Source organism: Melospiza melodia, chromosome Z (genome assembly GCF_035770615.1).
Source record: "Melospiza melodia melodia isolate bMelMel2 chromosome Z, bMelMel2.pri, whole genome shotgun sequence".
NCBI lineage: Eukaryota > Metazoa > Chordata > Aves > Passeriformes > Passerellidae > Melospiza > Melospiza melodia.
The window spans coordinates 41,679,119-41,705,668 of NC_086226.1; the positions used below are offsets into that span (position 1 = coordinate 41,679,119).

The 26,550-nt window shown below is 40.0% G+C and overlaps 1 protein-coding gene across 6 annotated transcripts in view; it reads right to left on the minus strand.

The window, feature by feature from the left end:
- IQGAP2 (IQ motif containing GTPase activating protein 2) overlaps positions 1 to 26,550 on the minus strand; it is a 122,938-nt gene that overhangs the window by 64,779 nt on the left and 31,609 nt on the right. The gene's annotated exons all lie outside the window — the stretch shown is intronic.

Genomic DNA, 26,550 nt, shown 5'->3' on the forward strand with positions numbered 1-26,550 from the left:
GATACATCAAATTTGAATACCATCACAGAAAAACCTATTAGATGTATAAAAAAGTGCACAGCCTTGGAGTCTTGACTTTGAGGCTGTGGAGAGTAGAGTGAGTAGCTGAAAAAACTACTTTCTTCACACCCTTTCCCCCCCCCCCCCCCTCATGTTTTAGTACATTCAGCCCCAAACCTTTCTTGCAGATGAGAGCCTTAGCTCAAGTCAGAGCTACAGTTCTCTGATGCCAACTTACTCCTGGAGCCAGACACCCTGGAAACATCAGCTTCTAAACTTGAGGCTCTAGATTCATACTCCAGAGACAGTCTAAAGTTTTATCTATCCTAAGAACTAACACCTAAAGTTTTATCCATCCTAAGAACTTACCTTGTCTGAAAGAAATCAAACTGTGATTGTGGATCCCCACAGCAGCAGGGTGAAGGAAGGTGTGATATAGGCCACCCCAGTCACAGGTTCTCTCATGTTATATACAAGAAGTAATGTGAAAGCAGCAACATGGAGGGCACCATGAATCACTTGGCTACACAAGGTCTCAGAACTTCAGCACATAAAGAAAATGTCAAAACCTTTAGTAAGAGATTTTGGGTAAAATCGCAGATGTCAATTTTTTTACACTTCCATGACTGGGTTCAAATTCAAAGCTGCATATTTTTGAATCTCCAGCTAGTGTTAGATTTAATGGCATCTCAACTTTCTACAATCATGATTTCACCAGGCTGGACACTGACTTTCAGCAAGAGCGACACTGAAAACTATGAAACATTCATGTGTGGATTCTTAATGTATAAATGTTAAAACAATACAGATCTCACTGCACATTTTTGCATTTAGTTGAGCCGTGCATGCCAGCCTGAAGTTTGTTGCGACATGCATTTCCCTGATCAAAGCCCTTCTGATGCATTTCATATTCAATTCAATTAAGCAGAAGCTAGGAGCAGTGACGCCTTGCCTGACCTGCACAGCACACTAAACCAGCAATAAATCATATCAGCAACATTTTTCAACACCAGATTTCTGCTGCCATGACAACACTGCCATGTTTACAAAATAGTCTTAAAGGTGTTATAAAATTCTGGTGCACAAGATGGCAGCACAGATACTATGTGCTGGTTTAATCTGTTTTGTTCCAGCCACTCTTTATGTGGGTTAATCAGTGATTAAAGTCCACAAGGCAAGGTGCTGCTCAGGAAGCTGGCTCTGGAGCCATGACCTGGCCCCACTGCCATTGCACCCAGCAGCCAAGTCCTGTTGACTCTGTAGTCCTTTGGTGGAGAAAAGTTATAAAGACTCTCAACCAACACCACAGCTGACAGCAGCAACACACCGTGCCTGTGTTTCAGGACAGTCCTCAGCCTTAGCAAACAGCAAGGCTTTGTTTTGCTGCCTTGTCTGTTTGCAGAGACATTAAGATTTAGCACTGGGTTTCAACCACAAACTCCAGGGCTGCTATTTGAGATAATGGTGCTTGAGCGGGGGGGCCAACAAAGCCCAGGCTGATGGCCACAGGGATGCCTCATCTTTTCCCCCTTGCTCTTGGCCAGGCTCCAAGGTGCCAAGGTCTGGAGAAGAAAGCTGAAGAGGCAGTAGAAAGAGCAGCGCCAGAAAGGGAGCTCACCGTGGTGCCAGCGTCTGATCAACCACAGCAAATATGTGTCCTTAAGAAACCTCACCTAGTTCTTCTAAGCAGAAACAACAGCACTCAACAGGTTACCTGAGCAAATGAGGTGGAATTATTAAGCCTGTGTTCAAAGGTCTCAGGAGAGGGAAAGCATCTGGTGATTGTATGGTGTGAAGTAGCCTTTTTATGCGAAGAACTGGATCTTCATTTGAATGAAATGGGGAAAAAAGGATGGAACAGAATAGTGCCAAAAATCTTGCAAAACCTGTGCAACTAAGTTAACACAACTCAGACTGACATGCATCACCCAGCTGCAGTGTCTAGACCAGTTTTAATAGCCTTCTCTTCCAACAGGCAGCAGAGACACAACAGCAGAAACACAAGTATTTCCTGTGTTAGTCTGGCAGTGGTGGCCCAGTGGCCCCTGGATAGCATAATTTCAGACAGATGACAGACTCAAATCACTAATGCAATTTTAGGTAGTGCAGACACAAGCTCTGTAACAAGTCCCATATACAAACATAAATGGTCTCCCTGCAAATAAAACATCACTTTTCTCTGAAAAGAAGAGAAGATGAATTTGGCATATGAATTAATCTAAACTCAGTTTTTCAAAAATCTGTAAGACACTGATTTGATAAACAGAAGCAGACACAGCAATAAAAGCACTTATAAAGTATAGCATTTGTACATGTGGAAATGTTGCAAAACACGTTCTTCCCCCCAGACACACCATGTTTGCTTTAGGAAAGCATTGCAGATTGTAGTTTAGACTTTCACATTATCATGTCTTGCTACATGCTACAGCAGTTTGCTTTGCCCCATTGTATCTTCTATACCTACACTATGGTAACACAGTTTAGGGCACCCTCTTAAAACAGCATATGGTATTTTAGACTTACCAATTTAAAAGGTTCTGGCCTGGAATAATCTCATAGTCTTCCAAGCAAACCACTTCAGCAGAAGATGGATGCCCTTGGCAAGTCTCAGAAATGTGGCAGTAAAATAACCAATGAGTCCTGAAGACAATCTTCACACCTTCTTCACAGAGTAGTCCCACTAATCTTAAATCATAGTCTTCACTGAAGGCCTACACCCTGTCATGGCAGTAATTTCTATCCAAATCCACAGAAAACATAGCTACAGTCTCCATTAAGTGATCTAACAGTCATTTTGATGAAGCGTCTACTGAAACTAAATCACAGCTGTCCATTAGGAAACATGCTAACATGTGCATTAGAAAATACGCTAACCCCCTCCCAAAATCCACTGCATCATCAGATGTGCTGTTTCTAGCAGCTGTCAAACTAGCCACACACGGAAGAACATCTAAAAACACCACCAAAGTAGTACAGTAATTCTTACATCAAGATCTAGTATTCTGTGTGTTTGCCCCTTACCACTAAAAAGTGCCTTCCATGCAAGTATTAGGCCTCAGGTGTCCAAGGGATGTGCTATTACCTTTATTTGCAAGTGAGAGGACAGGCATACACATTCCCACCATGCCTACAATCATCACACCTTTCTAGGGAAGAAAAGTGACCCAGGGAAATACCTCCCATGTAGGTTCAACACGGAACCTTTTATAGTGTGGAAGTGTTAAAGCCAAGGCTACGACTCAAGATCAGCATCTGGAGACAGTTCTGCCTGCAGACCTGCTTTTTGGCAACTAAAGCAGCTGGATCAGCAGAAACTCCAAAAGGAGATGGGTGCAGACTGAATATTGCATTAAGGCCACACAGATGAACTGTGGTAGAGGAGGAAACCAAACTTGAGCCTGGCAGGATACAGAGTGCTGTTCTGACTCCTTGAACAGTTCAAGTCCACTGGCTCAGATGTGGACATTTATATTTTCCTGTCTAATATCTAACAAAGGTTAGTTTCATGAAAGCAGCTAGCAGCAAGTCTGCAGGTACAGGAGCCATAAAACAACCCAAGACGTACATCCACTAGACAGGCAGCTGAAACTTTTAGAGAAAGGTGCAGGACAGCAGCCAAATCAGAATTAAAAGCCATGCATGAGAGAACAAGATGTTAAAAGAGTGAAAAGACTGAAAGAGCCAGCTTGTGAAAGGCTGAACTGTTGTTCAAGGCATTCACTGTTACATAAACTCTACAAAACTGCAACAAGCAGTTTCAACTTGGTCCCATGTCAAAAAGAAACACAAGATTGAGGAACAAAGCTAAAACCAAGGCATTTAGGTGAGACACAACATGCACAACACCTATAGTTACCTGTTCCTGTTTACTTCTTCCCATGACAATGAAAGAAATGCTCTCCTCCACCTTCCATGGCTCCCTACCCACTTAACAACAATCTCTAAAATTCTGAAAGCACATGCACACAAATTAAGTCTGCTATAGAGGAGGAAAATGCAGGCAGCAGTATAATAGCATTTGATAATCCATAAAGAAATGAAAACTGAAGAAAGGAATGGTGTGACTTCACATTGGTGAAGAAAAGCAGCCACTCTATAGAAGAAAACAGGAAAAATATTCACGAGTGCCCTGCAGCCTCACTTTCTTCATCAGAAATAGGCTAATAACTGCTGAACAAAGCTTTGGATCCTCCAGGACCATATCTTTTTGCCAGTTTCAGAACTGCATAGTGTTTTATTCACACACTTGAGGTAGAGAGTTAGCGCTGCTTTATATTTACACTAAGGGTCATAATCAGAATTTCTATACGATATGTAGACATTGGCTCTTGGTGAAGAACTGGCTGTAATTTTCCCAATTTAAGTTGGAGTTTTTCTTGAGAACATATAACCAAATGCTACATAAAATAGTAACTCAAACACATCTTTCTAGATAGCATTTAAGATACAGTAATATAGTCATTCTTTAAGAAAATTAACTGGAGGAATTAAGTGGTAAAACAAGAGGTTTTAACTGCAGAATTCTAAAATAGTCACTTGGAATGAGGAATGTAGTAAGAAATTATATTAATGTATTAAGGTAGAAATAGGACAGTGTGAAAGCTAAACTGTAGTCCAAAGACTAGGTTAGGCTAGGAAGAAAAAAAAGTTGATTGTAATCAGCATGGTAAAAATTAAACAGTTCAATTAATCATGTCATGCAACAAATACGCAGTGTCTAGTGACAGAACTTCAGTTTAATGGTTTTGAGCTCACCATCCCCAACATCCGTGTACACAAAACAATCTCTTCTCCAAGAACAAACAGTGATACAACCCTATCAGAGTACTCACCAAGTGATAAGAATCTACCATTTATGCCCTAGTATTCAAGTTACTCGAGACCGTAAGAGACGTACAAGAAATACTTAATCAGCTAAGAGCCTTCAAGTTACCAGACAAGGTATTAAGGACTGACAAAAGCAGGCTACTGGGACACCACTTGGTTCAAAGGCCACAGACATGTCAATGGTGTATCAAGTCTGTCTTGTAGAATCTAGAACCAGTTGAGAACACCCTCCCCTACCATCACCTTGACTTCAAGTACCAGAATATGCAATCTTTCTATCCTGTCAAAAAGCAAAAAAAAAAGTATTTCAATGTTTTGAATGGGTAAATCATCTATCAGCATCCACACTGCTGAGTGGCTTGCCTCCCCAGGCAGCCCTCATTGCCTGGCTAGCTGACCCAGTAACACAAGAACCACACGTCCATGGCTGACCCAGGCTCTGTAACACCATTGCCACTGCAGCTGCCAGTCAGGCAAGCCTTGAATGCCTCTGGATATTCAGTGTCACTGTGTCAACCAGCAGCAGAAAAGCAAAGAGACAGGAAAATCCTTGCCAGTGGCAGCCCAAGCCAAGTGGAGCACATAGCAGCCACACAACCCCAGCCAGAATGTTATCACCATTACTGGTCACATTGTTTAATCACAAGATGCAATATGCAAGAAAAGTCTTCTTAAACCCTATTTTGGGTGTTTGAGACTACTTATGAGGAACCACAGTGTTTTATGCAGAGTGGTAAATGCAAAACAAAGTTCTTCTTTGTTTTCTTGTTCATGCACAAAGAGGAAATAAAAATGCAAGAATTTTAAAATCCGAAGGAAAAACTGACAAGTTTTAGAGATGTTTCAAACCATTCATGGAGCTTATGTACTATATCTCTGTTTGCAGTGAGGTTTCAGCATGCTCTAACCCTCTAGCAAATTGTTAGCAACACAAAGGCTCACCCATCAATTTCTGTAGAAGTCATTTCTGAAAAATAACTGCTGCAGAGAAACTCAATAGAGACTTTTTCAACCATTACAATGCCCTATTTGGAAATACTCCTGTACTACCTCCAAGACCTTTCCAGCACAGAAATTAACTTAAAAACTTCCGTATTAGAATATGGGAGTAACTACCATCTTTTTTTTTTTTTTTTTAAATCAAAGTGAACCACAGGGCAGACACCCAGGCATCCTTATCAGCACTTTCCTCTTTCATTAGGAAACTAATTTTTAGGCTGGTATAGCTCACTGTATTATTGTCACAAAAAGGCAACAAGAAAGAAGAAACATCAAAATGGTTTACAGGAGCACTTTCCTACTTTTCTTCATAAACAGCACTAATCTCAGGGCCTCTAATTTGCAGTTAGCTAACAATTTAACAAGGGCAAAAAAAACCCCCCTTGTACCTGTGAACTTGAACCAAAAAGTATTTTAAGTCAATTTACCTTGCTGCCAAGCCTATTCATGACCTAGTTACTTTGATCAAGTTAATCAGCAAACCATCACAACTTGTTAACTCTCAGCCCTCCACTGAGACCTAAGCGACTTAGGTTGCTATTTTGACCTGTGAATTTGCTCCCTTTCTTCCTCTGCCCTTTCCTCTACAGTTCATCCCAATCAAGTACAGCACCTGCACAGTGCCGTTCATGCACTATAGGAAGATACTGCTGCAGTGACATCCAGAAGCCAACACAAAAACTGGATCCTCACTTTCCCCTAAAATTCATAGAGCATGTTTTTGTGTGTTTTCAGCAGGACTCAGGTATCCTGAGCTACTGGCAGCTGCAGCCTGCAGAGCCTGACCATCATGGGCAGTGTGAAGCCTCATGCAAGAGGGCAGTGATGCCCCTGGCTCTTATGGCAGCCTCTCCTGCAGCATCCATCGGCCAGCCTGCACTGTGGCAAGCAAGGCAGCAGTGCAGGGGGTGAGGACACCAGCCTGTCACCAGTGCTAGGAAAACAACCGCCACAGGGGAGAGGAAGAGAAATGCAACCGTTGCCGTGCCAAACAGTTCCTGTCAACAAGAGAAAGGGACAGGAAGAGCCAACCACAGTAGAAACTAGATAAGGAAGAACCACAGGATGAACACCAGGGCAGAAAGATCTACAGTAGGAAAGAAAAAGCCTGATAGACAATGATGACTGAGGTTTTAAAGGGATATGGAGGTTGCTGTACCTTAGCCCAGGTCAAAAAATAGATGCAAAAATAAGACTTTCCAAACTCTAAGGAATACGCGAGATCCCTACCCTCCCATCAACTCAATTATCAGACATCTGAACACGAGTACTGGAAAAGATGTTTAACTGGGGGCAGAAAATTACCTGGTAACACAGCAGATTTGTCAGAAATAGTGAATCTAAAATTGTTCACGAGAAACTTACGAAAAGAAGGAAGACCCCAAAAGAGAGTGTTAGTATAACTATGCCCATATTCCAACAGATGCAAGTTGAAACTAAACGAACACAAAGTTCTGACACTGAGCACCTTCGCCCCTAGATCTCCCCCTTCATGAAAGATTTTAAAGTATGTCTTGCAGAACTTCTGCACATTTACTTTGAAATCCAGCCAAATACTAAAACAGCTACTAAATATTTGCTTCACCTTTTCATATGAAATTCAATATCATCAAAATGTCTCCATACTCTTCTTCCTCAGGAGAACTAATATATATATTCAAAGAAACTTAACAGCTGAATTGCTCTTAATTTTGAACACAAGTTATGCTCTGATTTCAGGAGTGCAAAGGTTCTTGCAATGAAGTGAAAAGCCCAGCAGAAGTTCCACGGTCACCAAAGCAGATATTTCCTATGCAGAAGAGCAAATTGTTTTTCTCTCACTGGGCTGCAAAAATACCCAAAGACCCTCTCAACAGCTTTCATCTACTTCAGATGGGAAAAAAGGGAACAAGAACAGTCCTCTTGTCCTTTTTGTTCACTCATAACATTGTCAGGCTCTAGAACTTCATCTGCTTCTAGTACCAGCTTCTAGTACAACAGGAGGCATTTGTGCAGACAGCTATTTCCAAGTTCCCCAGAATGGTAGCATGTTTTCATCACCACACTACAATAAGGGAGTTTCTCCAAACCGGAAAAGCAGAATTCCACCTAGCTGCCAAGTAATACCTTGTCCCATCTGCCATAGCATCAAGTTCTCAAACAGGCCAAATCTTTGCAACTTTAGCATTCAGCTACTTTCAACATATTTGTTTATCAAGAGGCTGGAGGTTTATCTAAGTGTCAAATGTCCAGTCCCTTAAAATTCAAAAACTGTGTTCAGGAGATACCTGCAATCCTTCCTGGCAATGCTGCCACCACAACACTGCACATAGGGTAAGCCCAATTGAGACTAAGCAATGGCATGCTAAATGCTTCGTTTAAAAAAAGACAGTAAAAGTAATCAAGACCACATTTCAGCTGTTATGTGTCTGGCAGAAGTAGGCTTCTCATGAAGGGGATGGACAGTCCTTTATAGTGAAGAAAACAAACACAGTACTAGTGAATTCTATAATATAACCTGTAAATCCAGTATCTAAATGGGAAGAATATTTATAGATATGCACATAAAGATATTTAAAGAATTTTGATGCCAGCATAAAAGTACCTGGGTGATGGTAGCCTGGAAAAGGAAGTGCAGAAGGGCATTCAAGAGCTGAGCAAACCCCAGTGTTGCCCACCCAGTGACCCAACATCTGACCAACCTCTCTCCTTATTGCTATGGGGCACTGTATGCAAGCACATTAAGGTGACACTAAGATGTGGGCTGGGGAATCATATGAAAGTTTGAAAGTTAAATAAAAAAAAAAACAAAAAACATACATCCAGCCTAATGAGCCAAATGGGATGCACAGACCCTACCTGAGCAGCAAGTTTGATCAGCCCATTTTGTAGCTACTGGAAATAAAAACATTTAACAGCAACTGCTTTTCCACTAATTGTCTTACATGTTACTTTGAATATTCAAGAAAAACATATTATATTCGTGCACAGTAACAGACAGTGTAGTGTTTGAAAGACACACTAGACTAATTCTTCTACCCATCAACTGATCATAGCAAGTACATAATCTTTACTTCTCTTAGTCCTATGAAAAACAGTGGAATTTGCCAGCATGCAGATGGCATAAAGTCCTAATTGAAAGATATTCCCTTTTCTCAGACAAAGAGCTGGAAATTATTCTCTTCTATATATCAGCACAAAATTACTTTGTCTTCACTATGGCTGGCCAGAGAAAGAGTGTAAGCATTTTTCTTCAGAAATAAAGGGTTTTTCTCCTGGACAATTGATTTACAAACATGGTAAGTGAAAGATAAGCTGTCTTTTCAATATCACTCGGGCAGATGTTGTTCTAAAACACAAAACAGCTTGTTAACAAAATCCTGAGCAACTTAATTCTACATTTATAAATGTATATGTTATTCCTGAATTATAGCACACTCCTTTGACACCGCTTACTTTACATAAACACTGCCTCTCTGCTCCATTCTGGTTTGCTTGGGAAAAAAGCCCCTCCTGCCACTACAGCATACCACATCTCAGGGTGAAGTATTTGCAACAACCAAATAGAGAAACACCAACTGTGTGAAGCAAGAGAATCAAGAAAACTCTAGATCAAGAGGGAGAGTAAACTTAGATTTTTTTCAGAAGGTTTTCAGGTTTTTTTTCATGCATTGCATTTTAAAACTGATTTCAGTATGCATGTATTCAATTACTGATTGTGCTTACATGCAAATGGTAAACTCCCAATCTCATGCTGGGCATTAAGGTTAATTAGATTTTCCTACATGCAAATTTTTAGATTGTTTGGGGTTTTAAGTCAAGCACAAACTTTACATGGAATTTTAAAAATTTAAATTAAGATAATTGCTTACTTGAGAGACAGCACCATACATTAGAGTATTTGCTATATAGCAGTAATCACACATCTGCCTTTACTTTTAGGAGTTTAACCAGAAAATGATGGTGGGCAAAAATTTAAACACTGTATTTATATTGCCAATTACCACCATTCAACAGTGGTAAGATCTCAAAAGCTGCCTGTGTGCTATATCAATTTCTCTTATATAGATGAAATAGCAGTACTCTATGTAAGAACAAAGAATTCACCTGTACACAGCTGTAGTTCTTCTGTTCGAGGAAGAACTTTCAGTCTCTCAGGTCCTTTGTCAAAGTGACCTAATTTTCCATGACAAAATACCTGCACAAGAAAACTTAATTCTAATTTTCAGCAATAGCCAGTGCCTTCATCTTGCCTTTTCAAAATGCTAGAGGAGGTGATTGTTTGTTGCTTTGGCTTGTTTTTTCTACAAAAATCTTGACTCAGTGTATTCTACTTTAAAATGACTAAAAGTAAATTTATATTATTGTAGCAACTTTTATTATTAGTATGTAGGCTTACAGGAATGTGCATCAGGCTGCCCAGCAGTCCTGCAGTTGCTCAGTTTTGAATTCATAAATCTTGTCACCACAATACTCCCTCCTAAGCACTGGGATTGTTTCAGCTCTGTTCTATGCATGTGAGTTTGCATGGTCAGAGTTTTTCAAGAGCAGAATGTCCATGTCAAGGGAAAGCAGAATGCTCAAAAGCATCTAGAAATATTGAAGCAATGTGGATCCAAGTCTGGGTGGGGGCTTGAAATACTTAAACAACAAGAGGAATGCATTGCAACCCCTTTTCATTTTGCATACATATTATCAGGTCTGTACTTAGCTCTCCTAATACCATGGTTTTCTCTTTGGCAAAGCATTTATGACATATGAAGAACAATTATTTGAACCAAGATGAACAATATCTGATGTTCAATGCTCTTCAGTTATAGGCTGGTGGGAACATAATCTCTTTTGTTAGTACCTGTCACCTCAATGCCTGAATGGGAAATCCCACTCCATAAGTGGAAGGCAGCCAAATCATGAGCCCTTCTAACTCCTTTAAAGTTACACGTCCAAGATATGATACAGGTTAGGGACAATTGAAGGGCAAAGATCTTTCTGAATGAGTTTTAAATTATGAAAAATTTGACTTAAATGCTGTATTTAATGGTCTTACCAGGAACATCTGTTGCTATTCTGGCTGCAATAATCAGGAGCAGAAGAAGCAGTAAAGCACACAGCTCCAAGGGGCAGCACCAGTACTATATCACATAGGGAAATGAATTGCACAGGCTGAACATCTAGACTTATCTTGCTTAGTGCTGTGCTTTAGTACAGGTGGATCAGTTTACATGCCAGCTTTCATTCACTGTTTGGTTTTAACACAGAACACAGAGACAGAAATGAAGTCATAAGAAACATGCTGCTCAGTTCATTTATCTTGGGAATACACTGTGTTCCATATTCCAGGCCAGGGTCAGACATCTCAAAACATGACGGTTAGTAGCAAGTGAAATTCCACATACATTCCCAAACCAACAGAACTCAAATTGATGCATCTGCCAGAAACAGGAGAGGAACAGCACAAAAAAGCAGTGTTAGAAGACCATTAATTTTCCCACAAAATCATATCTGTTCGTCTCTTTTGCCTTTGACATTTGACAAAGGAGAAGCCTTTGACTCTAGTCTTACTTAATGCACGTTTAATCTGCCTGTGCAGGCCACTGACCAGGAGCTCCACCACTGTGTTCCAACATCAGAGTGCCCCAAGTTGCTGTGACAAAGGACTCCTGAGGATGGCAAGTTGCTTCCCAGGGCAGCGCTTCTCCAGGTCCCAGTATAGCACAGTGACCACAAACAGCAAATGCTGGTTTTTTTGGACCATGTAGAGGGGGGTGAAGAGGACAAAAAGAAGCATCTCATGTCAAGACATAAGATGTTTACACCTGAAATTCCGCCAAACTGTTTAAGTGAGGCTAAGGACATAATTTCAAGTTTGCTTTATGGTACAGGTAGATAGCCACTGGACAAGTTAGCATGCTTCTCCTGCTTCCCATTCTCTACTGCACTCTTGTCTGCATTTTCCCTTCAATTTTGGCCACATCAGTGCCCCAGGGATAGTGGGGAGAGTAGAATCAGGGAACTGATCCTGCTGAGAACTAATGCAGCAACACAAGATACATATGTTAGTGTTTGACCAAATCAATTCCCTGATCTGACACGGCTCGACTGCATGAACTATTGCTGGCACAAGACAAACAGCAGGAGAACAGGATTACCCACTCTGCGGTCATCAGAAAACACAGTTCAAGAAACACTGAAACTTTTCTTCTGCACTTTTTTCTTTTTGCCTTTTGCACGACTCCTGTATTTAATAAGCACACACACAATTATACAGATTTAAAACTGAGATACGCATCTGAAATGCAGCTATTTCCTTTTTGCAGTTGTCAGCCTAATTTCTAAATAGCCTTTGGTTTGTACGTGGGATACTACAGTATCCAGATGACATCATTTTCTGGCAACTCTGGCAAGCCTAGCCTGTGAGTCACTTTGCAAAATGTGGGGAGAGCCTAGCTAGGGAAGCACACGATTCAAAGGTTTCTATTGTTCTAGTGGACCATGGGGTCCAGACAAGTTCAGCCAACGCTCAGTACAGAAAAAGCAGCTATAAATGAAAGGCAGCACCTTAGAGGAAAGATCAGGAGAATACAATTCCACAGCCCCAAACACCATAGTTACACCATCACATGCTTGCACGGATTGTTTTATTAATGGCAGGTATGCAAACACACACTGAGGTACAAGTTACTTTACCTGCTTTTTCCAGCTGAACATTTCCACAGCTGTAAGCAGCAGTTTCACTAGCCCTGTTCACAAGGCAAGGCTACGGGACTACAACAAGGCTTCTCTACTCAACACTGCCCAACCCTCCAATTAATTTATCTGGGAAATAGATGGAAAGACACATAGAAGACTATGGAAACAATTTCTCATTACAGACTGTCTTGAGGAATAATGCTAATTATCATGGAAGTGTTTCCAGTTCTTCACTGAATCCAGACACTTACCCACCCCAAGAAGAATGTTTCCTCTTTAGTCACTAATTGGATCTTGTTTCTAAAGCCAATCTTTGTTTCTAAGTCTGTCACAGTTTGGGAACAAGGTTGCTTTAGGGCCAGAAGACTTAAATGACTATCTACAGCTGACAGAGACAGTAGAAATATTGTCCATAGATAAAAGCATGGCACGCATTAACATACACTACTTTCCTTTTAGCTTTTATTTTGTAGCTTGGGTAAGATCTAACACTAATAACTCTTTTCAAGGTGTATTGGAAGTATTTCATCTACCACAACTGGAGAGTCTAATTTCAAGTGTTTGCCCACCAGAAGGGCTGTCTGCACACCAAATGACAGATTAATTAATTGCTTAAAGAGATATGTACTCCAAGAGAGAACAAGCACTGCTCATTGAAGGCAGTGGTGCATACAGGAGCAAGATACAGGTTTGTACCAATGTTTCTTTGGTTCAGACACAACCATTTGTCCCCTCCCGAATAATGGTGTTAGCTAAAAATACCCAAAATGCTGTGGCTGAGTTTGTGATACGTGTACATCTCCTTCATGTGACACTGAAAAGAGACTTTTTTCCAGATTTTTCTACCCCTGGTCTCTAAAGTAATTTTAAAAGTTTAAAAGTAACCATAATTTGATGATTTATATCCAACAAGTACATTTAATTTGTTTCTGCATTTCACAACATTAAAAAACGAACACAATTACCATTAAAAAGCCACCCTCATGTTAGAGTATTGTATAGTGCTCTCTACTTATTTTTTTGGTCATCTTTGACTTCAGTTTTCTGACCTCTAGTCATGGAAAGGCCAATGATACACTATGTTCTTTGAACTCTAGCAGAGACCACAGCATCCTGAAGTACTTTGCACTCCAGCTGTGGAGGATGCTAACTTCTCCCACCACTGGATGAATTTTCAGACACAGGTTTCAGGTGGCCTCCACAAGCCAAGAAATTCTCAGCAGTACAAAGACACAGAGCAAAGCTGTCATTAAGCCAGCTCTGCCCTGTCAGTGAAAGCACAGATTTTCACAATGCTTTGGGCTTTGTATCGAGTTCAGCTACCAAAACAATTCCTCAGCTTTACCCCTTTTTTTTTGCTCTACATATGGTAAGCTACATTAGCATTAAAAAGTAGTCACAAAGAAAGCTCTCCAAGCTAAGCTATTATGCACTTGGCTAATTTTAAAGGTCTGTTTTTAAATGTTATAAAAAAATATTCCATCCAACCATGATGGTCAACTTTCATGCAGAAATGAAATAGACTTAGCAATATACAGTTTGTCTTTTAGCAGAGAAGTCTATGAGGATTTCTGAATAGTGATGATTTTAATGCCAGGAAATCCTACAGGTTCTTGAATTCTATATCAAATTATTCAAAGCAGAATGCTTCAAGACAGAAAATCAGTATTTGGTTTTTATCTGCTTTTCTAAAATAAAAGACCATACCTGTGTGTATACCACAATATGATAAAATTGCATGGTGAGCTAAAAGTAGTTTAGATAGACCTTATCATCTCAAAAAAGATGGGAAAATGTGTCTTCTCTGCACCCATGAAAACAAGGGGAGAGCAAGGCTTTCAAAGCAGTGGAAGAATGCCTCTGTCTAATACCTGTGCTCAGTGAATTTGGATGCAACAATCACTCCTGCTCTTATTATGCAGAACAGCTCTTTGATTAAAGACAAATTTCCCCAGGACATGGCTGTCTGGAGAAGGAGCAGTAACCAAGGTTCACCTGGGTGAGTCAAGTCAAATCAGTCAAATCTATCATACTCACAAGCAAATTGAAACCACAAAGGAAAAGCACAGTATGTCTGATGGGAAAATTGGATTTCTAAACAAGTTAGTCAGCAGCACCATTTTGGTTTTATCAATCAGAATAAAATATTGCAGGTTTGTATGCACTATCTACGCTTACTCTCAAAAGCCAATATTTCAAGTCAAACTGCTGGACTAGCCAGATCTGTTGCCTGCTTTGTAAAATGTTCTCCAAATACTTACAAAAGCACTTTTTATCAACTACATCTGAAATTGTTATTTTTAGTACCAGGTTCATCCATTTATGTGTCTTAATGTCATACTCCTTTTAAACCACTCCCTGAGGAATGTTTGCCATATCAGTGTGTTGAGCTTTACAGAGCAAGCATAAGTTTCCTCTTGCCCTCAGAAGACTCCAAGCAAATAGTTTATGACAATTTCAGTCGTGCATCTAAAAGTTCACCTAAATATGAGAAACATACCAGAGAACATAAACTGGAGTGACAGTTACACAGTCAGGACAAGAGAACCATAGCTCCATACTTTACTTCCCAGCATATGCAACTCAGTACAAATATGTTTATTAATTAATCTTATAATACTCTGAGGTTTCATTGAGGCTCAGTTTCTCACAAGTTAAAAATTATTTTAAACATGTAATTTCTCTGTACTACCTACTTCAGAGGACAAAAGCAGAGCAGGAAGAAATGTGACAGGTTCATAATGAGCTTCTGTTCAGAGTACCATTAGACCTAAAGTTTAGGTACAAGACATCATGCTTCTTTGCACACAAACAGCACTGGGCACAATTCAAGTGGCTGTTACAGAGCACAGTCATTTATTCCAGCAGCTGCACTGTGGGAAAGCACAGGTGTGTGCAGATGGAGCACAAGAAAAGCAGCATTCCCGAGGAATGAAGGCTCAAAGTTACTTGGTTCCTTCAAAAGGCATTGAAATGCAGCACTTGGAATAATGTCAGGCTGAAATCCAATTAATACTCATTTTAGTAATGAATCTAGACATTTTTCTGTGCATTTACATGAAATGTATGAAGGACTAAGAGGGACTAGTCTAATTATCTTTAGTAGAGCTAAGCTGCAGCTCAATTTTTTTTACTAATCTACAAATGAGAGCTTTGTGGAGATCAAAGGCTGTCACTAAATTATGGGTCATTACCTCAGCATCTTAAAGATGTACATGCCTGCTCTTTGCCAGAGAGATCGGTGTGTTTTGTTATGAGGTGTAGGTCTGTTCTGCCTGATTTGAATACTTGCTATATGTATGGTCCTCTATGCATCTCCTCTACAAACTGAGGCAATGACGTGGGTCTGAGGACAGTGGTACTCATTACCTTCTAAAAACTCTTTACTCTGCTTCCAAGGCAGAGAGCACCAAAGCTGCTATGTTATTGTGCAGCTGAAGCTAAGTTTGCCTTCTGGCCTGAATTCTTAGCCTAGGTTTTGTGGGCCATATCTGCATCACTAACAAAAAAAAATGGCATCATGTACAGAGTGTCTGAAGTTGACCATCAGACACAGCAGGTTAGATGCTACAGAAGTATGTATGACCTCTCCACCTTTAGCATTGAGAGCAAAGGCAGAAGGGCTGTGTGTCTTTATCACTACGCTTTTAAGTGACAAACACACTGATGTGCAAAGGTTGCTTTCCAGTAGAATGGTTCAACACTCTCATTAAACAAATACATTGTTCTTTTCATACTCAATCTCTATTAAAACCTCTTTTTATTAATCCAAGTAGTATTTAATTACATTCTGGATGGAGATAATTTCAAAACAACAGAGTTATTTTTTAAGAACCCAAAGTTGATGCTTTTAAATAATTTATGATTTAAAAGGAGAATATGGGTGGCTTTTTGGCTGACTTTAACAGCTCTGACACCACATCTTCATGAAAAATTTTCATCTGGTCAGTAGTGCTCACACAGAAGTCTTCTTTGATATATCCATTTCAAAGGAAATAAATCTTGCACAGAGAGGAACTTGGCAACTGTTTCTAACCAAGAGTGCTTCTTGAACCAAAGTAAAACAACGAAGCCTAATTCATTCTGACCCAGAACAGGCTACTACTATAACTGCTGGAATTTCTCCAGATCTCCACAAGTACCTTGACGGAAGCCCCAATAACCTCAAACAAGTGGTTAGTGCCCAGACAGCAACGTTGGCATACAGCAGAAAGCTGTTTCCGTAGTTTCATTAGAGTTCTTCCGTGTGTCATAATCACCTCTGCCTCACTACTGACTGGTCATCTCCACTGATGTCCATTATATCAGGGCTCCCCAGCAAAGGGAAAGCCAAACATCCCCTTTAGTTTTTTGAGCTAACCCCTTGGCCTGACCCAGGAGTCAGTTGCTCACCCACCACATGAAATGTTTATCCAGCTGTGTGCTGAATATTTTGTCCAGAAGGATCCTGTGAGAGACAGTATCAAAAGCTTTACTGAAATCCAAAAAGATCACATCAAATGGCTTCCCCTGATCAGCTAGGTGGGTTACCTTGTCATGAAAGGAGATGGGGTTTGATAAGCCAGACTTTCCTCTCATGAAACCATGCTGGCTGTGACATGTGACTGCATTGTCTTTCAGGTGTTTCTCAAAACATCCCAGAATAATCTTATCCATAAATTTACCAGGCATTGAACTGAGACTGACAGACCTCTAGTTACCAGAGTTGTCCTCCTTGCCTCCTCTGAGATATGGGACAACTTGATCAGCTTCCAGTCAGCTGGGACCTCTCTGGACTTCCAAGGCCACTCAGTCATCAGGAGAGGTTTTGTAATGAACTCATCCAGCTCTTTGAGGATTCTTGGGTGGATCCTACAGGCTCCATAGATTTTTAGGAATCCAGCAGATCCCCAACTCCACATATTTTATAATTCTGATAAATAACACTTACAAATAAGACTAATTAGGCCATGAGTACTGGATGTACACATTTCCTACTTAATTGTGTGATGCCTAATCAGCAAGTCAGTGATGGGTATATTGACTTAAGCAAGTGTGCTCCTATGGGGGAGAATGAGATGAGACCACAACCTAGAAGAACTGTATGCTAATTTGATTTCTACATGCAATAAAAGCCACAGCCAGCACAATTTGTCTACACTGCCCAATACACTGGCTGTATTGTCACTTTCCTTCCTTACATCAAATGCTAAAATGAAATAGCAAGTAAATTCCAAGGGCTTCCAAATTCAATGATAAAAGACAATCATCTCCAATGCCTGGAAATTGTGGAATGAAGATTAACAATGATGCACATCTGGCTACCATCAAATCATTCTTTGGGCATCAGAGAAGAGCATTAGCTGAACCAAAAGTATCTAGTATTTCTACCTTCATGCACACCAAATGGAGAAATCCTTGCCAGAAAAAGTATCTGCACTGCACATAATAACAAACAGCTGTTCTGAAGCCAAACCAAGTGTCTTTCCCAGGAAAAAAAAAAGTGTTAGCCAGCAAGGAGCACAGCACAGCAGCCACTTTCTCTACCAGTGCCCAGTTGCTGAAGGCAAGAGGAGAAAATCTCTTGCAGGTTACATCACACCTGCCAGGGTTTGCTCTGAAAGAGGATGAAAGCTGTTCAGATCAGGGAGGTTTAGTTTGTAGCAATCATGATTTGCATGAAAAAGAAACTTTCCAGAAACAAGACTACACCAAGATGTAGACACATGCTTATTAATAAGCAACCCAAATGGTTAGGTGACTTGCTTTGACAAATTTTGCACCTCTTAAGCCCAAGTCTGAACAATTCAATAAGAATCAACAGATGCATATCTGTTTTCCATGTCATTATGCTTATGTTCTTATGTAAAAAGCAGCATTCTTGAGCTGATAGCGTTCTGTTATGGGGTAGGATAGTTTAAAAGGACAAATATTACACAATGATTCTTTTCAAGAACAGCATACTGGCAAACTTCCATCACTTGCAAAGAAGAAGTTTGACCTAGGGGGATGAAATTCTATAGAATTTAAGATCTCATTAAAACACACAGTTAGGGTTTCTCATTGCAGCAAAAACTTATGATGTGAATGTAACATAAAAGTATCACCTACTTGCTGAGCATGCAGATGAATTGGTACAGTATTTTAATTATAATTTATTGACTTTGCAAAACCAGGGAGATGATTCTAAATAATTGCTTCTGATGTTCAAGATAAAGAAAGATGCACACCTCTCTGGGGCAAAGAAGGGGATGCCAGTAAAGGGTGGGAGCCCATTTGGCAGTCATAAGCAGGAAGCAAGTCTCCCAAGCATCCCAAAAGCAAAGACAGAGGAAGATGCAGTAGTGGGAAGAAATCAGATTGACTGTAACAGAATTGCAAAAAGGGAGCCAGAAGAAAACTTCACTTTTTTTAAACCACAGTAAGGAGGCAGAACAAGAGTTGGAACATATAATGAGGTTTGGACTTTTGTAGTTTTTGGTTTCCCCCTCCTCCCCTTCAAAAAATAGAAAGACACTAATTAGGCTTCATCTAGGGTTGGCAACAAGATCTGCTGAAAAATACAAGATCTTATCCACACAGCCACTTTCCTTCTTTTTAAAAAAATCCTTCCCTGATCATGCTTTAATTTTCATGCTTGCCATTAGCTAACAAGCAGCTTTTAAAATATTGCTCAGGCTACACAAATAGTCAAGGATTTTCGGCTTGCTTTAGACCAGGCACACACCCATTTGAAGCAGATGTGAGAGTACAAGAGAAAGCCTTTGATGCAGGGACACAGCAGGCAGCGCTGTACATATGAGTAAAAGCGCATCAGTTAGTAAACAGCAAGCAAGAAACAAATCTCTGGGATTTTAGTATTTATTAAATGAAATAATAGAAAAATAGAAACTGCATAAAGAAATGCTCAGTATTCCTGCACAGATTATATTTCTCTTTCTGTTAAGAATAACCGGTATAAATCAAATTACAGGTCCTATGTTTTGCTCAGGAAACACTGCTCAGGTTTGCACAGGATACATGTCTAGTAAGCCAAATGTTTGAAGTTTTCTTCCCATGCAAAGTCAAAAGAAGAAAGGACAGAAAGAGAGGACAATAATTAGAACTTAAGTTTCACATTCACTTCTCAGAGATGACAAACAGCAAACCAGGAGCTGATTCAAAGTTAATCAGGAAGCAATGAATGATCATGTAAAACTGACCTAGAGAATATGTCTCATGAACTGTTGTGTGGATGAATTTTATTTTAGATAGTTCACAGGTCACATATTTTAGCAGATCAACACAAAATATTCACCAATAAGACACAATTCATCCCAAGAATTAGCCTCATACCAAGTCTGGATGGTTCCTTAAGTTTTGTGATCTTTCCCCATTCCCAAACTATTTCATTGGTTTGATTTTTTTTAATTTGTGCTGCTATATACAGTACGGGTCTCTGTTTTTCAAACACTATTTGATTTGTCTTGTCCTGTTTACTTTAAAGTTTTTTGGCTATTCAGTCCTTGACTATAATGCCCATCTTCAAAACAAAAACTCCACTGTAACACACTTAATGTGTTTAACAACATGTTTTTAACAGTCAAAATTACTATAGCAAATCACCCCTTGATTGTCAAATACCTTGGTCATATAAACTGACATGATCAGAAGTTGTTTAATCTAGGGATCACTGACTATCAGGTCTTAGGCACTCCAAGGAATGTACCACCAAGGATAGGCAGACCCTGTCCCCATCCCTGTAGCTGAGTCCCCCACCAAGTACAGAGCTGTGATCTAACAATCACCACATAGCTAGCATAAATGTGTTGAGAGTTATAGCACTTCTAAGCTACTCAAAAGAGCAAAGAACACAGCGTGCTTTTGCAGTTCACTATTAGATGCAAATCATTGTTTACCCCATGAGTATACAGAGCTTACAGTTCAACCTTTGGATGGACCAGAACAAAGATCTTATCCTTACAGAAGTGAACACTCAGCACTTGCTCTGAGGGAAGATCAATGTTTAAATTGTACTGATTCAAAATTTCAAAAATTGAAAAGAATTAAAAAAAAAAAAAAAAAACAATCATGACTAATTTAGCTGTTCATAGCACATACAGGAAGTATTAGCACTGTATCTGCTAAACTAAGAGAGGTTACAACAAAACTATGTCCTGGCAACTATCAGAAGCCCACCATGGGGCAAGCCTACATTACCTGATGGTCCTGCAGGCTGTCAACTTCCTGCATAACATGTCACCACCTGGATTTTCACCCATCCCTTTCACCACAGCTCCAACCTGACTGGACTCCAGCCCTTTCTTCCCACTCCACAAGTTCACTGCCTTTCAATTCCATCTGTCTATCCACCTCTTGCCTGCATGCCTGAGGCAAAGAACAGTTTTTCATCCTCTGAAGAATCAATCTTCCCCGCTCATCTGAAAAGCTCCCCTCAGTTCCTCCTCTCCTCCTCCACTGCTTGACTGCGGTCTGCTGGGGCAGGCTCCTGGGAGAAGTTTGCAGAGTTGGCTGTGGCTGTTCCTCCTCTCCCCGCTTGGGTCACCCCTGCTCCCCCACACCATCACCACATGTTTGCTTCTGCTCTTCATCTGGTTCCTTTCCTTCAAGCTCACACTTGAATTCTTTTGATGTCATCCTAGTCTAATTTCTGTCATAAAGACTATTCATGACTTTGCCAGCTGCTTTTCCCAGGACATACTCAGAGACTAAAGCAGATGAGCAGCAAGACAAAGTCTCTTCAAATTCAGGAACAGACTTTATCAGCAGTATCCAGGGAACTGCAACCCCAAATCTGTCCCCAACATTCAGATGGAACAGAAGTGACCATTCAAATCTCACACTCAGAATAGCTTTTCATCTTTCCCTTCCCTCTTTCTCTGTTGATGAAACCATTTGGTTATGTATCATCAGAGGGAGCATCTGAACATCATCTTACCTGGTTTTTTTACCAATGCACGTCTGTAAGTATTGCTATTTCCTCATCCAAACCTCATTCTTTGGCACACTCAGTGACAGTAATAAAGCATCTGCACTGCACCATGTTCAAAAGTTTTCATTCTCTGCCTGCCTACCAGAAAGCCATATGTGCTGCAGCAGTGCCATACTTCCTGTGCAATGCCTTTTATATATACCGAGACAGGATATTCACTGTATTCAACCCTAATCTGCTCAAGTGGGTCACTCAGAGTTCAGTGTAGCACACACCACTGACAGAGTATCTGGAAAACAGTATTTCCCCAAATACTCTGAAAAAGCATGCCAAACACAGACCTCAATCAATGCAACTACCTATCAAAAAACCCAGATTTAATCAGAGCAATAATTTGACAAAGTCAGAACCTTGATATCCCCTTATCTGTAGAAGTAGATCTTCAGTTGCTAATAAATCACTTCCAAAATGAGACCTAGTGGGAGTGAAGGGAGAGAAGTGACAGAAAAAAGATATTGGACCCCTCTGCTCTGGTGAAATCCCAGAGTCTGGAGCGCTGCATTCAGCTCTGGGCAGCCCCCAGGACAGGAAGGACATTGACCTGTTGGAGCAAGCCCAGAGGAGGAACACCAAGCTGATTAGAGGAACTGAACACCTCTCCTACAGGGAGACTTGGGTTTGTTCAGCCTTAAAAAGAGAAGGCTTATGGGTAACACAAATGTGGCATTCCAATACCTGTAAGGAGCCTACAAGAAAGATGGAGAGAGACTTTTGATGGAAAGATGGATGTGACAGGGGAGGAAAAACAGAAAGAACAGGTTTACATTTGATATTGGGGAAAATTTCTTTACTGTGGGGGTGGTGAGGCACCAGAACAGGTCACCCAAAGAAGCTCTGGATATCCCATCCCTGGAACCATTCAAGACCAGATGCAGAGAGGCTTTGAAAATCTGGTCTAGTGAAAGGTGTCCCTGCCCAAGTCAGGGTTTGGAAATTGGTGGTCTCTAATGTCCCTTTTAACCCAAACCATTCTATGATTTCAGCAGCTAGCATCAGATTTGTCCTCCAACACACTCAATCAATGGTGAAGACTTGCAATCTGTAATCCTTACACACCAGAAGAACAGAGCTACTGCTGACTTTAATGAGGCAGGCCCAGAAATTGACACAAAAAAGTTAAATCTTAGAGACTGCATTTTTCAAGTCAGAGGAAAAGGAATTAACAGGCTCCTTAGAAACCTGGGTGCATGGTTCTTTACTATTCACATAATGGAAAATTGTCAAACCTGAAGCAAGTCAAATGAAACAAAGCTGTGAGTCTCCTCTCTGTATCACAGCACTTTCCCAGTGAAAGAGGAAGAAAAGCTCTGGATCACTATAAAGCACCTGCTGACTGTTTCTTACACTGTTTTTCTCAGTAAAGTGGCAGGAATCCATCTTCAAATCACATACAAGAGTCCATCTACACTCACATTATAATACAAAACACTTCTTCCAGTCTCCAACCTTGAAAATCTACCATGGGACAATAAGATATTTAACAAGCTGTTAGGAAACTTCTGCAGATCAAGTCATAAGCCTCTGATGTGTCTTGACAGGTTCACATCAATTAATAAATTGTAGTTAGAAGTCTTACCTCTAGGAAAATCCAGTATAGTTCACTGAAGCACCATAAACCAGCATAGCTAACAGAAATGAATAATGAAAAAGGCTCATTTTTTATCACCAGATTAAGCACTTTTGACCTTTAAAACATGACCTCTATTCAAGGCAGAATTGTACTCTAAACTCATTAAGGACATATTATGTCAAGGTACTTTATCATCATTTCTGAATGGGTGCCTTGAGAGAAACTTTCCAACAGATGATGCAGCAAGAGAAAAGATGCCTGAGGTTATTCAGTTTTTTGGCTCCTTGATCAGACTCCTTGGAGTAATATGGTCATCATGAAAACATTCTGCAAACACTAACGCCATAGTATTTCAATGTTTAAATGTCAAAATTTGATGAAAGCATTATTGTGCAAAAGCACTAACAACTGTTATTTTAGAAAGTGCTTTATCAGGCATTACCAAAGCTGTACTTCTAAACAAAGCAGTTTTCTTGTTTTACTTGCACGCTCTAATGCTTGCCAGACAGAATTTTTACTAGTAGGCAGCCATGTGAAAGGATTCATTGCCTTGAGGTGATATATCCCATTTTACACTAGACACATTCTTATTTTAACAGCAACACTCAAAAAGCTGAATGCTTCACATCAAATATTTTAGACCTAGTTCAGGTAACAAATTTGCACACACTCTTCCCAAATCCTTGCACCACCAGTCATGAGAAATTTAGTATTCTCTTCTGTAGCAGGGGGAAAACCCCAGCTACAGATTATTCTTCTGTACCTGCTTCTGCAGCTACAGATGCTCAAGCAAACCCAGGCTACCCCTCCTTGCCCTGTCCCAGCACTGCACGGACCAGCACAATTATCTGACCTGGAAAAAATAGCTAAGAGAAACTGACCACAGAGAAAGGTAAGGGGCTTTGTTCTTTACATGAATCTGAGAAGTGGAACACCTGAAAAACAACAAGAGCAAGTAATTCCTTCAGCACCTTTTAAGCACAGACATCAGCCAAGAGCACTTTTTTTTTTTTCCCCAAAAAAGAAAAGGACTGTTTTCCATGCATGGAAAAGCACAAACTGTCATAGCATTTTGTTTACAAGAACTGTTTCTTCCACCTTATTCTGTGAGTCTCTTCTTGAAAAAAGAAAAAAATCAAAAAGAAAAAAATCAAAAAGAAAAAAATCAAAAAGAAAAAATCAAAAAGAAAAAATCAAAAAGAAAAAATCAAAAAGAAAAAAATCAAAAAGAAAAAAATCAAAAAGAAAAAAATCAAAAAGAAAAAAATCAAAAAGGGGCCATTTTGGTGCACTGTCTTTCTGAAAGGCCAGAAAACCATTTTCATATCAGTTTTATTTTCACCAGTTGGTTGGAGTGGGGGAGAGGAGAAAGTGTTAAAAGGAATTTGCTTATTCTTGAAAACTCCCAAATGAACCTCACACTCCCTCTCACTCCCAATGCTTGACATTCCTGTAAACAAGAGAAAAACACTCAAAATCAAAACATTCTACAAATTTCTTATTATGCCCTGTTTGTTGGTGATGAACCATAAGCCTTTTGTAGATTGGAGGAAGTTTTTCACTACCATCACCTGCTTACTCACACCTTGCACCACATGAAAAGCCACACAGCACACTCAGCATTAATCATTAATCTAATCATGTTATCCAAGTACCAGCTAAGCAGGATCTTCAGAGAAGATACAATTCCTCTGGTGACACCCAGTTTGGACAGCACAGGAACACAATAACTAGAGAGCCTTGTGAACTCTGCCCTGAGACAGTCCTTCTTTTGAAACACGGGATCTTGGCACTGATGCAATTCAGAAGCACTTGCATGCATGTTTTCTCTTGGAACTTACTGGAAACTAGTGGATTGCTGATAATTCTGCACTGCAGTGTAGGTATCAAGGCTTTTATGAAGCCTGTAAAGCAATAGCAGAGTTCAGCCCTTGGTTTTGAAATCTAAAGACAAGCCACAAGAAGGTGAAAGTGCTCAGAGATGAACAGAACATATTCTTTCTGCACTAAGGATGAATCCAAACAAAAAATGCATGGAATATAATCTCTTGCCAATTACAGATTGGCAGAATACAGATACAGATTTTGACTTTATCTGCTGAAAGCAGAACAAATACAAATAACAGTTTTGCTGACCCCAGTGAATATTCAGTACATAAGGAGCCCTTTGCAGATTTCAGAGGAGGTCTCAATTCAGCAGCTGCACTCTGTTGCCTCTTCCTTGGCACCTCAGGTTATTAAAGGTCAATCTTGTTAAATCCTCCAGTTACCCCAGCTTTCCTAATCTTTTTTTTACAGTGCAGTGCAAAATTCAAACATTTGTTAGAGACTTCTACAAAGGTCTGAAAGGGTTGTTTAACAAGTGTTTTTTTATTTATTATGGTCATTATTGGTATCAACTTTCTTGTTATCATCATCATTATAATAATTAAAAGGTTCTTCACCCACAGGGTAGTTGGGCACTGGAAGAAGTTCCCCAGGATATTGGTCACAACACCAAGCCTGACAGAGCTCAAGAAGTATTTGAATGACACTCTTAGGCACATGGTGATTTTTGGGCTTATCCTGTGCAGGGGCAGGAGTTGGACTTTGATGTTTTTTGTGGGTCCCTTCCAACTCAGGATACTCTATGATTTCCCAAGAAGCAAAATAATTGCTGTTGACATTGAAAATACCATACTACATACCAATACTTCTGGGATAAATTCTCTTCTCTTCTATTGCTTCTCAATTAGAAAAAGAGTATGTGCTACTAACTTACTAACTGTCATGTGATATCACTTTGACCCTGAGGAAGCGGAGAAAATGTTGAAATTGGAATCACAACAGAACTATATTTACTTAGGAAAGACAGATCAAGGTCTCTTTTGAGACAGAAAGCAGCAGGAGTATTAAAAATGATCTGTGGCTTTATACACACAAAAAAAGAAAAAATGCCAATACCATTCAATACTTTACTTCACATTTACCAAGACTAAGTGTAAGCTCTCCCCAAAATAGACCGCAGACATCCCAGTATTAAGTATTATACTAATCACAAGGTAAGATCAGGGCTCTCATGGGAAGAAAAAAGGAAAAGAAACATGAACAAAGGATCTGAAAATACTGTAAAAGCATGCTGTTAAAAATTCAAAAACCTGCAAACACACATCTCCTTCAATGCCATCAGTACTTCATAGAGAAAAACCAAAAAGCAAACCACAATTTTTTCTCCTCTCCCAATAGCTTATGTTCAACATTAAGTGGAATTTTGATTTTTGCTGTTTAAAACAGTTGAAGATAGTGTGCCTCCAAAGTTACTGGGTGGAACAAGTCAACACTTCCCTATTCTGTAGATGTTAAACAGAAAAATGGGAAGCCCTAGAAACCAATTTCAGTCACGAATCCCATTGAACTCTGTTCCAGCAAAGAGACTGCCAGACCAAGGCCTGGCACTCCCCCAAACATGCTGCAAAGTAAATCCCACATGACCGGGTCTGCACATCAGGCAAATGCAGATGTACGTGAATGAAGC